Here is a 12,710-nt window from a genome sequence, read left to right on the forward strand (position 1 = left end):
CACTCTCAATTTTACTGAAGACCTGGGTACAGAATGGATATTGCTCGCCTTTTGTAAAAAGGGTCGATGGATCGTGACTGAGGCACCCCTAGTTCACCCAGCTGTGACTGGATACCTACTATACAATAAACTGAAGGTGGTCGAGTGTAGTACTGACCACGGTGCCCCTTTTGTAAAGCTACTGAAAATGGCTTAGTTACAGTACGCTGTATCCGACTCCACTCTCACTTCAAGTCCATAATCTCTTAAGCATTATTTAGCTTAACACAGGAAATTAAACGAACTGTCTTTTGGCTGATTGTCATAATTCGCGGGATAATATATCATACAAAGTTTCCTACTTCATATTGTTTAAAAGTAATATAAGATAAATATAAATGTAGAAGTCAATCCTTATATTGTGGTTAATACACAATAATGATATATAACATAATTTTTGTTGTTATTCGATCGCTGTGTATTAATTATAACACTGTTCACTTCCTTTTAAGAATGTGACTATGAGTTGGTTAAGTGAGGCTTTTTGTGTTTGTTATTCTCCTCACTCAGACGATCTGAATCTCATATTGAGGACATTTTCTGATTCTATGATTTAAAATCCGTTTATGTTACAAACAAATAAATTCAAATAATGTCGACAAACACCTTAATGGTAAACTCAAGGACAACTTAAGATAGATAAGACTGCCTTGCAACAAATCAGAATGACTACACAAATGGCGCAATTTCAATGGATAGTACTCATGTTTATAAATCAAGGATCCAATTTCGTATCTGAGGTGTCTGAGAGAGGCGGCCGAGATGCTCTTTATGTCCAGCAAACACTCTCTCGCCCAGCGGGTTACCCACCTACTTGGAAGTGAGAAACGATTTAAAGAACATTTTCATTAGCTACGTTAATGACCTCACTCTCTTAACTGTTTCTTTTTTCTGAGGCCGCAATGGTCTGGCCTGAAATGGTCTTGCATCCTGTGAGTTGATCTTTTTACCACAAATTTCTAAAAACATTTAAAACATTTAGTGGCACTTTTGTTCTAAATTCTGACATTTTGACACAATCACTTGGTTATATATATATATATATATATATATATATATATATATATATATATATATATATATATATATATATATATATATATATATATATATATACAGTTAAGATATGAAACTGACTTTTGTTCTGTAATCGTCATAAAGAATTGTGGAAAAAATGGCTCCTGTTAATATAAATTCCCTTAAGTGTCAACCGACGCCACCACATACTCAGCCTAATCCGGCTTTGTTTTATTTTCTCACATCTAACATTATCTGTTCCTATCAGCAATACTGCACACGCTGATAAATGAACACTAGTTTCACATAATGAGGCAGATAGTTAATATCAGACAGCTGAATATCACCACTAAATGCCAAACCCCGTGCCTTCTTGACGTCAAATTAACTGATTAACATATTAAGCTCCATCAAACCGATGCGTCTCCCAGTCCTAAGAGCAGGCAGACACATGCACACAGAATTATTAATCATGTGTGGATCAGTTCCTCCTCTAAACGTACAGATTATGTACGTCTATACCAAACACCCCATTGGCATCACAGCCGTCCTGGAGAGTGAACTTACCAGAAAAATACTTCAAGGTGTCTGATGGACTCAACCTTCCGCTCTATCATAAATCAGCCGCCAAGACAAATACTCTTATAATGTAATGTCCTGATATATATATATATATATATATATATATATATATATATATATATATATATATATATATATATATATATATATATATCGTGATACCTGTATATCTTTCGAAGTTTCGTTACACCTTGGGCTTCTGTGTTGTATTCATCTTACTGAGAAAAAATGTAGGCTTTCCAGCGAGGTACAATTTGCCAAGAAGCGTAAGATCTGAGGCTCCTCTCCCGGTAAGAGAAGTTTACAAGGCTACACACACGGTCGGGTCATTTGCTACCAAAGGAGACCCGAGTCACGTCAAAGCGTTTCTTGAGGCAAACTGAAGACAGCCTGGATGCGTCTGCCATGGTTTCACTTGCAAATGAAATTCAAGGATGAGTATTTAGGCAGAGGAAGAGATATACCAAGAAGTTATACAGCTCTAATGTCATGAATACTGATGGAGTAAGTGAGCGCTTTACTTGGTGTTTGCAGAAGGCAATGATATCGAAAGGAGGCTCCCGATCTTAGCTAATGCTAGATCTACTGCTATTGTACCGAGTGGATATTACTATGATTCAATAAATGTTTCCTTAAATATTACCTGCCTAAATTGCTGTTTCTCCCCATACCTTTCCGACGCTGTCAGTGAGGATACCTCGAACACGTAATTACAATACCTAATGAAGGACACGTCTTGTGGCGACAGCATTCCTCTTCCGGTTGTACCATGTGGAACAAATGACACTGAAGCTGAGGGCTCGGGATGGAGTGAAAATCTTTGTTGCTGTTTCATGTATGTAATATTCTTCTTTGGCGTTTCATAGTTGTTTTATTTAAGACATTGTATTTATCAAAGAATAATGTTTAGTGAAGTTAAATCACAATACTGTAAGTCCATTTTTGTACCTGTAGATTAACCTTCCTCCATTGAGGCCATACTGTATCATCATGGAAGGGAATAAGTGCAATAAACCCCTGCAAGCGCTAACTAAACATATGCTAAACACAAAGTAAAAGGGAAGCTAAAGTATAACAAATTAAAACAGATGCAGGTGTGTCCTCAAGAAACGTTGAGTGTAATATATATCACTTTTATATTATTTCAATACTTCAAAGTCACTGTCTGGTAATCGAGTCTCAGTGGTTAATGAGGCTATCGTTCCACTTCTCCATTACTCATTCGTTTACCTTGACACCTTGATTACTATCCATCGTTTGTGTTGTCTTCCCCATCCTCCTCCTTTCTTTTGTTGTATTCCTATCTACTATACCAATCACAGATCGCTCATTATTGATAAGATGTTAGAGATCTGGTCCTGTAAACATTTTGAGATCTTTAGGAACAGTGTGGACAGAGTACACTTTATACTAAGTTCATTGAATCACAAGGAGACAAAGTGCCCGACATTTCCTTCACTTCCCCAACTGTACACATACTATGAATCGATCTATTGCATTCAGACATAATTTGCAAATGAACCATAAAAGTACGAATCTTTGTCAATATTTCCCGTTTTCATAAGACTAGAATGAAATAATCAATTGTTACGCGGTCGAGTTCTTCCCGACGCTCCTCAGGCCATGACCTTGACCTATACAGCCACCAGGAAAGATACAAGTAACCTCTGGCCCTTGACTTTCATAACTCGCTCATCCATAAAACATTTTCACTAACATTATGTACCATCGCTCGGAGAACCTGCGAGCATTGTGAGGATACATGTCGTAACAAATGTGTCGTAACCTGACCTGAGTGACACATTGGAGCTACATGTTGACACTTCCTCGTCCTTTTGATTGAATTTATAAGTTTTAGGCGTAATATTATAACGAGTTTCTGTGTAGGTTCCCGAAGAACTATATAGAGGCCCCCTGCAACGTCAAGTCTGTTGTCGTTGACTATGTCTGTGCTTAATAAATAACGCTGTCATAGGGGTGGGTGTACGTGGCAGAGGCTGAGTGCGATGAGTGGAGAGGTGTGAGGGTGGGGCCTGCGGTTGTGTAATATGTGGTTGATATACGGGTGGAGGTGGGTGTGTGGCTAGGAGTGAGATACAGTATATGTGATACTGTAGTTGTGAAGGTGGAGGAGGTAGGTGGAAGGTGTGTGGCTTGAAGTTAGAGATATATGGTAGAGATGAAGGTGGAGAGGATATGTTGTTGTGGTAATAATGGCGGGTGGTGGTTGTGGGTAAGGTTAACGGGTTGGTTAGTTAAAAAAGGGATGGACGTAAATATGGTGAAGATGGCGGGAGATGGAAATACTTAGAGCGGGAGTTAGGGGGTGTTTATGGTGAGGTTGGGGAAGGGGGCGGGTGGAAGTAGATAGATGGGGTGAGGGGATCGGTGCATAACAGCGTGGATGGAGGCTGGGGATAGTGTTAAGATTGACGGTAGGACAAGGGGGGGGGTAGGGTGTATAAGGTAGGGGTAAGAGCTGTTGGGGGGGTATTTAGGGTGATGACAGGGTGTATAAGGCGAGGGTAGGGACTGTGGGCGTGTGGCGGTGGTGGAGTTAAGGCAACACAGAGAAGAGGCGCTGTGTCATCTGCCTTGTTGCTATGGCAGTGACGTCAACAGCAGGGTGCTCATGTGAGGCTACAAGGGCACATGTCCTGGGACGAGGATGTGGGCTTTTGTTGTTGTTACTATTATTTTGCCCTTGAGTGTGGAGGTTATGAGGGAGTCATCAAGAGAAATGTTACTTGTTTACAGCTTAAGTTGGAACAAGACTTGCCATGTCTCTAGTAACACCTACCAACGACCGCTTATCAAATAATAATTGTATCAAAATCGCATTGGCCGCTTTGTCAAACTAACCAGTATGTAATATATAATTAGCTTTAATTTACGTAGATACTATGGCAAGCAAGTAACAAAAGGAAGGTGAAGTTTTTGTTCGGAAAATTTGATGTATTTGGTGGCCGTGGTTGGAGAGGATAGGGGGTGGCAGAGTAGGAGAGGCTGTGAGGAGGAGATTTTTACAGGCAGGTTATTTTTTTCTTCATATCTAGGTTCCGTCATCCCTATATTGTCATTGTTTGGAGATTACTGCATCACGCACTCTAAACCTAAACCTGCACTAATAATTATATTTATGAAGAACAATTTGTTATATAGTACGAAATATCATACTGGCATTCAACAATTCTTGCTACATCTTGACTTTTTATTGAGGGTTAAGGTTAAGCCACAAAACAATTTTATAATTACTGTGAAGTTTATCGACTTTGACTGAGCACTGGATACATAAATTATTGGCCAGGTTCTGTAAATATGTGAGAATGTACTGCTGAGGTGAGGTCTGGTGAGAAATGTTGAATATGTGTCGTTAACCCAGTCTCGCACGCACGCACGCACGCACGCACGCACGCACGCACGCACGCACGCATGCACGCACGCACGCACGCACGCACGCACGCACGCACGCACGCACGCACGCACACGCACGCACGCACGCACGCACGCACGCACGCACGCACACGCACGCACGCACGCACGCACGCACGCACGCACGCACACACACACACACACACACACACACACACACACACACACACACACACACACACACACACACACACACACACACACACACACACACACACACACACACACACACACACACACACACACACACACACACACACACACACACACACACACACACACACACACACACACACACACACACACACACACACACACACACACACACACACACACACACACACACACACACACACACACACACACACACACACACACACACACACACACACACACACACACACACACACACACACACACACACACACACACACACACACACAATATTCGTATTACCCTCCTTTATACCTACTTCAATGCTTCACTATACGAACAGAGGTACCGTATTCCCTCATATACAGTATGATCTAGATTAATAGTAGTTACACTCAGAACATAAGACTCACCACATAGTTTATCAATACAGATGTAATTACTGTAAAGAAATAATCGAAGATGCACCTCACTGATAATGGTACATGTACTACAACCGCAGCGTGAAGACACAAGCCACATAATGTAATTTAGAATAACGAAGTTAGCCATTAAAGGTATTGCAATACACCAAACATTCAGAAACACACCGTAAACTAACACTACTAATCCGCGTGTACGCCATGAAAACAAATAACCTTCCCAAATACAAACACTTTATCAACACAAAAATAACACGTTATCACATTTTCTCATTTGCACCAGCTTCAAAATTTTATTTTCAGAAATCTATGAAAAAAAATATGATCCTCCCAAAACACAGCCAAAAACACTTTCGTGTAGGATTGAAGAGCTGATGAAGTTAAGTGAGGCGGTAAGACCCACTGGGCACTTACTTACCCCTACATCATCAGTCAAGTCTCGAGGGCCTGCCTCCCACTCCATATAGTAGCTCACTCAAGAGCTCCTGTCCCCTTCACTTTCCTTCTATTCTTTTTACTTTACTCGTATCCATCTGTTATCATTCAGTACAAAAGAAAATATCAACACCTCCCCCTTCTGTTACCTCTCCCTTCACCATCAACTACACCTCCTGTTTCTCTTACCGATACCACCACCACCTCCCACCTTCCTCTCAACACCACCACTTCCCTCCTTTTCCCACTTTCCACACCGCTACTACCCCCATTCCCCTCACCACCACTACACCCATTCCCCTCACCACTGCTACCCCTTTCTGTCCCCTCCTTCCCCTCACCACCGCCCTCCCGTTTTAATCTTATAATTCTAAACATGTTTACACTGGTGCATTTTCAAGAGAGTTACATGTCTCAAAGGGTTTAGTCATGTAATTACAGTATGTTGCTGTACCACTGTAATCTGCAATCTTCTGGATAAATAAACTACCTCAGTACCACACCCTCACCACTGCCACCACACTCTTCACCCTTCCTTCACCACTACCACCTGCTTACACCACTATAACCACACCCTTCACCTGCTTTCATCACTATAATCACACCCTTGCAATCCCTTCACCACAACTAACCAGCCTACCTACTACTACCCTCCCAGGCTACCACCACAAATTCTCCCTCCTTCACCACTACTGACACATCTCTTCCTCACACCATCACCATTCAACACGCTCCCAGCCTCCCACTATCCCTGCACCCTTCTCCCTCACCACTACTACCATATCACCACCACTACCTCCCCTTCCCCTCTCCTCCCCACCACTACCTCCCCTTCCCCTTCCCCTCTCCTCCTCACCACTACCTCCCCTTCCCCTCTCCTCCCCACCACTACCTCCCCTTCCCCTTCCCCTCTCCTCCTCACCACTACCCCACTACCACCACCACCAGTGACGTGCTCTTTATCGTGGCAGATCACTCAGTGAGAAGTGGCAACGCGGGGATGAGTGTGGCACTGTGAAGCTAGTGTGTGTGTGTGTGTGAGTGTGTGTGTGTGTGTGTGACTCATCCAATGGTCCTGAGTTGATGAGGCTCTCGTGATATGAGTAAGTGGGTAAGGGGAGGTAGGGAGGGAGGGAGGGAGGGAGGGTGAGTGCTGGTAAGGGAGTATGCAGGCTGTTGTTTATCTTATGGGGGAGCCTGTATGGGTTCTGGGTGGAGAAGGGAGGAAGAGAAGTGAAGGGTGGAGTGGAGAGTAGATGGGAAAGAAGAGGGTGGAGTAAGTGGTAAGAGTGGACGGACGAGAGAGAGAGAGGGAGAGAGAGAGAGAGAGAGAGAGAGGTTCTTTTAGGTAGTCTCTATATCAAGAAGCCAATACAAACAACTATACAGAACCGTATATAACTATTATGCACACATGAGTATATTCAAATACATTCAGTCACACACACGAGCAGTCTATGCAACAAATCTCTTACCACATCCTTTCTATCTTACATAATTATACACTCTGTAGCCCATGGTATTAGGTATATATCTTACAAAGTAATTATCCAAAATTCAAAAAATCTGTAAAAAAAAAACAAAAAAAAAACACTCCCATTCATTTACAAAAAAGGTGAACTTAATCCTTGTTAATATATCTAGCAAATCCTAAACACTTTATTAAATATTCACGAAAATAGGGATTGTATTTTCGAGAATAAAAACGAAAAGGAGAGAAACAGTTGAACGGCGAGGGGCGGAGAGACGATGGTGAGGGAACAAGTGTTGGGTAAATGAGTAAAAATCCTACTATACTAGGACAACACGTCACAAGAGAAGACCTCGCCACACAATATCCCACTGTTCACCCCAACACTATTATCAAGTGAGCAAACTCCCATTTGTCCAAGTTTCCTTACGTCTTTACACCATATGTAATTTTCGTGAGGTTCGGTAAGGTTAGCTTAAGTTAGGCTTGTTAGGTTTGTTTAGGTTATATTATTATATATCGACTAAGCCCAAACGATATAATTAAGCTTTCAATTCTTATTTTCCCCGTAACCTATTTTATTGTCTAAAAATATATTTATATACTATATTAACAATTTGCCTTTCCTATTTTTTCGAACATTTAAATACCAAGCAGGTATATCAAGTATTAAGAACGATTGTGTTGAAGGTCAAGAAAGTATTAATGGTCACCGGTGAAAGTAATTTAAACGATTATCAACGTGAAGAGCGCCCGTGCTGGAGAGAGTTAAGCTATACTGCACAGGATGCTAACCCAAGCAAGTTTTCCATTCTTCGTCTTGAAGGTAATCCAGCGCACTTGTTTTGTAGGAGTCTTCAATTTCTTGCACGAGTGAACCTGAATGGAAAGCTATATTGATGCTCTCTGAATATTGCAATATGAGCTATATGAGCCTATAGGAGAGAAGAGTATTATATAATGATTGTTTTTTTATTTAATTCACAGTAAGTTAAATATTTTCATATACAGTATGGTAAGTCTCGCATAAAAATTGTGTCTGATCTATCACAGTGATTCACATCCACGATGAAGCATTTTTCTATTATGGTACCAAGGAGTTTCATGACCCAGTGTCAAGGATTAGTCCGAAAAGACCGGACAACTCGCCAACTGCACTGGCTAACCATTACCTTGCAACACCATCCGCAAGTCGATTAACAGAGGTAAATGGCGTAAAGAAACTTGCCCATAGTTTCACCCTGCCCAAGAATCGAACCCGGGACCACTCGCTTGCTAGGAGAGCATGCTAACCATTACACCACAGATCGACAATACATACATACATACATACATACATACATACATACATACATACAGTACTGTACATAATATTCCAAATTAAAAAAAATATAGACTTTCCATAGGCGAACATTTATTGACAACACACACACACAGCTATGAAGCCGGCGGCTCAACATAAGACACCCAGGTAGCAAGACGAGCGTCATGCAGAAGGCAGCCCCAGGTGGGGGGAATAATGCACCTTATCCTTGACAAGAGCACCTGTGTCATGAGATAATTAGCTGGCGGCCTTTACAATGGCAGTAGCAGGGCGGAAGAGCCATGGAAGACGTCTAATTACTTGCATAAAGCAGCCCTGGGCGATTATAATTACATTTACAATGCCGATTAATCCTTGCATTCACACGCAGTTTATAAGGACAAGTAGGATGGGTTACCAAAAGAATGGTAATTACTCCTGTTGCCTGCCACTGATCTTGAGTGCATGGAGTATAAATATAAAACTCATACAGACACCGTAGCTTTCTGGTGTTATTTTTTAAGGAATATATCACCTTGAACTAAGACGAAAGGGAAGTTATAAAATAAAGATTTATTCATTACTACTTCAGGTGTTGTTTCTACATTACGCATTTGATCGTTTTTTTTTTCATTCGCTTTTCTCAGTCGTAGACAATACACTGTACATTAAAGTGTCACCTCGGAAAGAATTAATTATTCCGATAACAAAAACTCTAATCTACTGAATGGGAAATACAGCCACCCATCTACACTATAGGGATAAACGTTGCGATTTAATACCGAGAAGTTTAAAAAAACATTTAAGGGGGGGGGGGGGGCGTCGATTCCTAGGTGAATTTTTGTACCGAGTTTCGTGTTAAATCTTGAGGTTCACAACTGACAGGTGAACCGTGGTTAATGATCCCGTAGATACCAAGTCCCTTTTACAGTTATTAAAAAATAGTATCATGACACCTTTAACCCCCTGAAGGAGTTAAAAACAAGATTACTGTACTCAACATATTATGCTTGTATAACCTAGTGACATTATGTACTGTACCTTTAAATAACCAAAAGAGTAAAATATATTTAATAAAATCGATAAACATTCATTAAGAATCAACCTTTAAGAGTAAAAGATAATTCAAAAGATGTAAAAACATAAATATTTGCAGCTTATAACTATTGACCTATCGAGAACCACATATAATTATAACTATACATATCTATAATACCCATTATAATTATTATAACTCTCATATCTATAATGAGAGCTATAAAAAAAAAGCTTCGCACAAGAACTATGATATTTAGCTTTATTCAGCCATGTTAACTATACTCACCAAGACATAATTTAGACAACAGTTTACTTATAAGCTGACTTTGACCTACAGTTAGTACGCCAATAAGCTAGTTAAGTTACTGGTATACATGATTGAAAGCTGACCTGGGTAGCCAATACACCATACCAACGGATAATTCCTCACCTGCCCACCACCTTACGATTTACTGAAGATAATGTAAACATAGTGATGAGCATAAGTGAAGAGAACGTCAACGGTGTAATGTTATGTGCAGTAGGCTAGACTGGAAACTTTTCTACTTGAGAGAAACTCATGTAAATTATTCAGAGTATGAAAATTACTCTCTCTCTCTCTCTCTCTCTCTCTCTCTCTCTCTCTCTCTCTCACACACACACACACACACACACACACACACACACACACGATGTATCTACTCACATAACACAAACTTTCACGCTGTCTCAATTTCTGTTTTCTTCGTCTCTTGTATAATGTTCATTAAGTGGCTTTCTTCATCTCCGAGCGAATAGATTTCCTGTTACCGACTCAAAGAAAACCTTAAGGCTAAGATTTTCTTTGAATCGCCTTAACGAGAGAATACACATGTCAAATACCGACAGGAAATCAACGATTCCAGCAACTTGTCGACGCGGATCTACAACTCTACATTCTACCAGGTAAATATGGATTCTTGGCTATGAGTAGAATCACTAGGCGTACTAATTCCTGAAACTTGGCCTTGCTCATGTGATAAAGTTATAGAATGATTGTGGGTCTTCCAAACAGACTTCTTTCACTAGATTATGGCACACACTCTTGCTGTCTCTTTTTGCCAGCCAGGAACGTTCCTACACGCGTTTTTCTTGTGTTTAACATTCTTTAACGAACTGCGCACGTTATTATGACAGCGATAGCAGTTACACTCACGTACTGTATATGGATGCCATTAAGTGTTTTTGTTGACGAAACGGTCATTAAGCCTGTGCTATACACCTTTTGCGTGTGTGACCACTGGGTCGACGATGTCGCCAATGTATTTCCTGTCGATGAAACGGTTTCAATGGTTTTGATCAAAGGACATACTCGTGTGACCGCGCCTTTTATCCTCAATATTACAAGTTCCAGAAAACACCAAGACGACAAGAGTGTTTCCCGGTTTCATTTAACAAACTTTTACCTTCAAAATGTAAGGGAAACCATCCATAAGACATCTTGGTGCCCTTACTTACAATTAATGGACACATACATCATCCAAACACTGAAACATGACACCTCATGTGTACACAATGAAAACAATGAAACTCTAGGAAACCTCATGGATACACAATCAAAACAATGATACCAATGGAGATCAAACAATGAATTCTACTTAATTGAGCCTATACGTTCAGGGTGAAGGGAGAGGCAGGCAGGGTAATGCAATAAGCCGGTAATAACAGACAGAGAGCCCTCGGGAGGAACACTTGGCACGTGTGACCCGCCTGCTTGGTATTCCAGGGGCGGAGGAGCGTCCCTTCAAGGCAACTAGTGCCTCAGTTTCTTGTGTCTAGGTCTCGCTCCCTTCATAATGGAGCTTCGTGTAGGATATTCCTTACTGTTACACCAACACCGCCGCCACCAGCAGGAGGCTCGTGGCTACCAAGGCAATGCGGGGATAGTCTTCTTTTTCCTTTTCTTACGAGTTATGAGTTAGGTTTATTGTTGGTGATGATCGTTTTGATGCTCTGAAAGACGTTTGTTTGTTTCATAGTAGTTCTAATTTTATATATATACCAGTACCGTATATCATCACCGTTTTACGTTTATTTTTCACTTGCATGTTTAAAGGCTGGAGGCCCTTCCTATTGCCAATCCATCTTTAAAGAGTGTGAACTAAGCATTGTATGTGCAGCATACTGAGGATTTTTGCCAAATATGATTTAGCATATTTTAACTACCCCTCTGAACGGATCACGTTATCGTGACGTCAACGATGGCTTCACTACATCAGAGACGGCCGTCAAACCGGGTTAGTGTGAACCGGATTTACCGCGTTATGAGAATAAACAACTGAGCTTCAACTTATGCAATGTGGTATTATTAACACACTAAACGCAAAGGGAATTTCGCAATTATCATCGGCCGTCCGCAAGGTTCTGTTTTTCCTGTAAATAATGCGAGAATAAGGTACAGTATCTTTGAATCTATGATACGTGGATAAAATATTTGTCCACTAAACAATGCAAGCATAAGGTATTTCTTGGCCAAACAATACAAAAATAAGTTATCCTTTCATCGAGTAATACGAGAATAAGACGTCTTCATCAGAATGGTTAAAAGGCATTTGCCACCAAACTATAGAGTACCAGGCAATACATAAATAAGAAACTGATTTACAACAAAATGATAGACTAGATACAATATTTTCCCCACCAAATATATGACAAGAGACCACAGCACCACGCGTACAGTATTTCTCTTATACCAAAGAAAACGGAAATCAGTTAGTTTTAGGTTGCCAAATACCATACAACTTAAATAGACCTATGGCAGTTTATTCGGCAAGGAATAAGGTGTTTTTGTACCGAATAA

Source organism: Homarus americanus, unplaced genomic scaffold (assembly GCF_018991925.1).
Source record: "Homarus americanus isolate GMGI-L3 unplaced genomic scaffold, GMGI_Hamer_2.0 scaffold40856, whole genome shotgun sequence".
In the NCBI taxonomy this organism is placed as follows: domain Eukaryota; kingdom Metazoa; phylum Arthropoda; class Malacostraca; order Decapoda; family Nephropidae; genus Homarus; species Homarus americanus.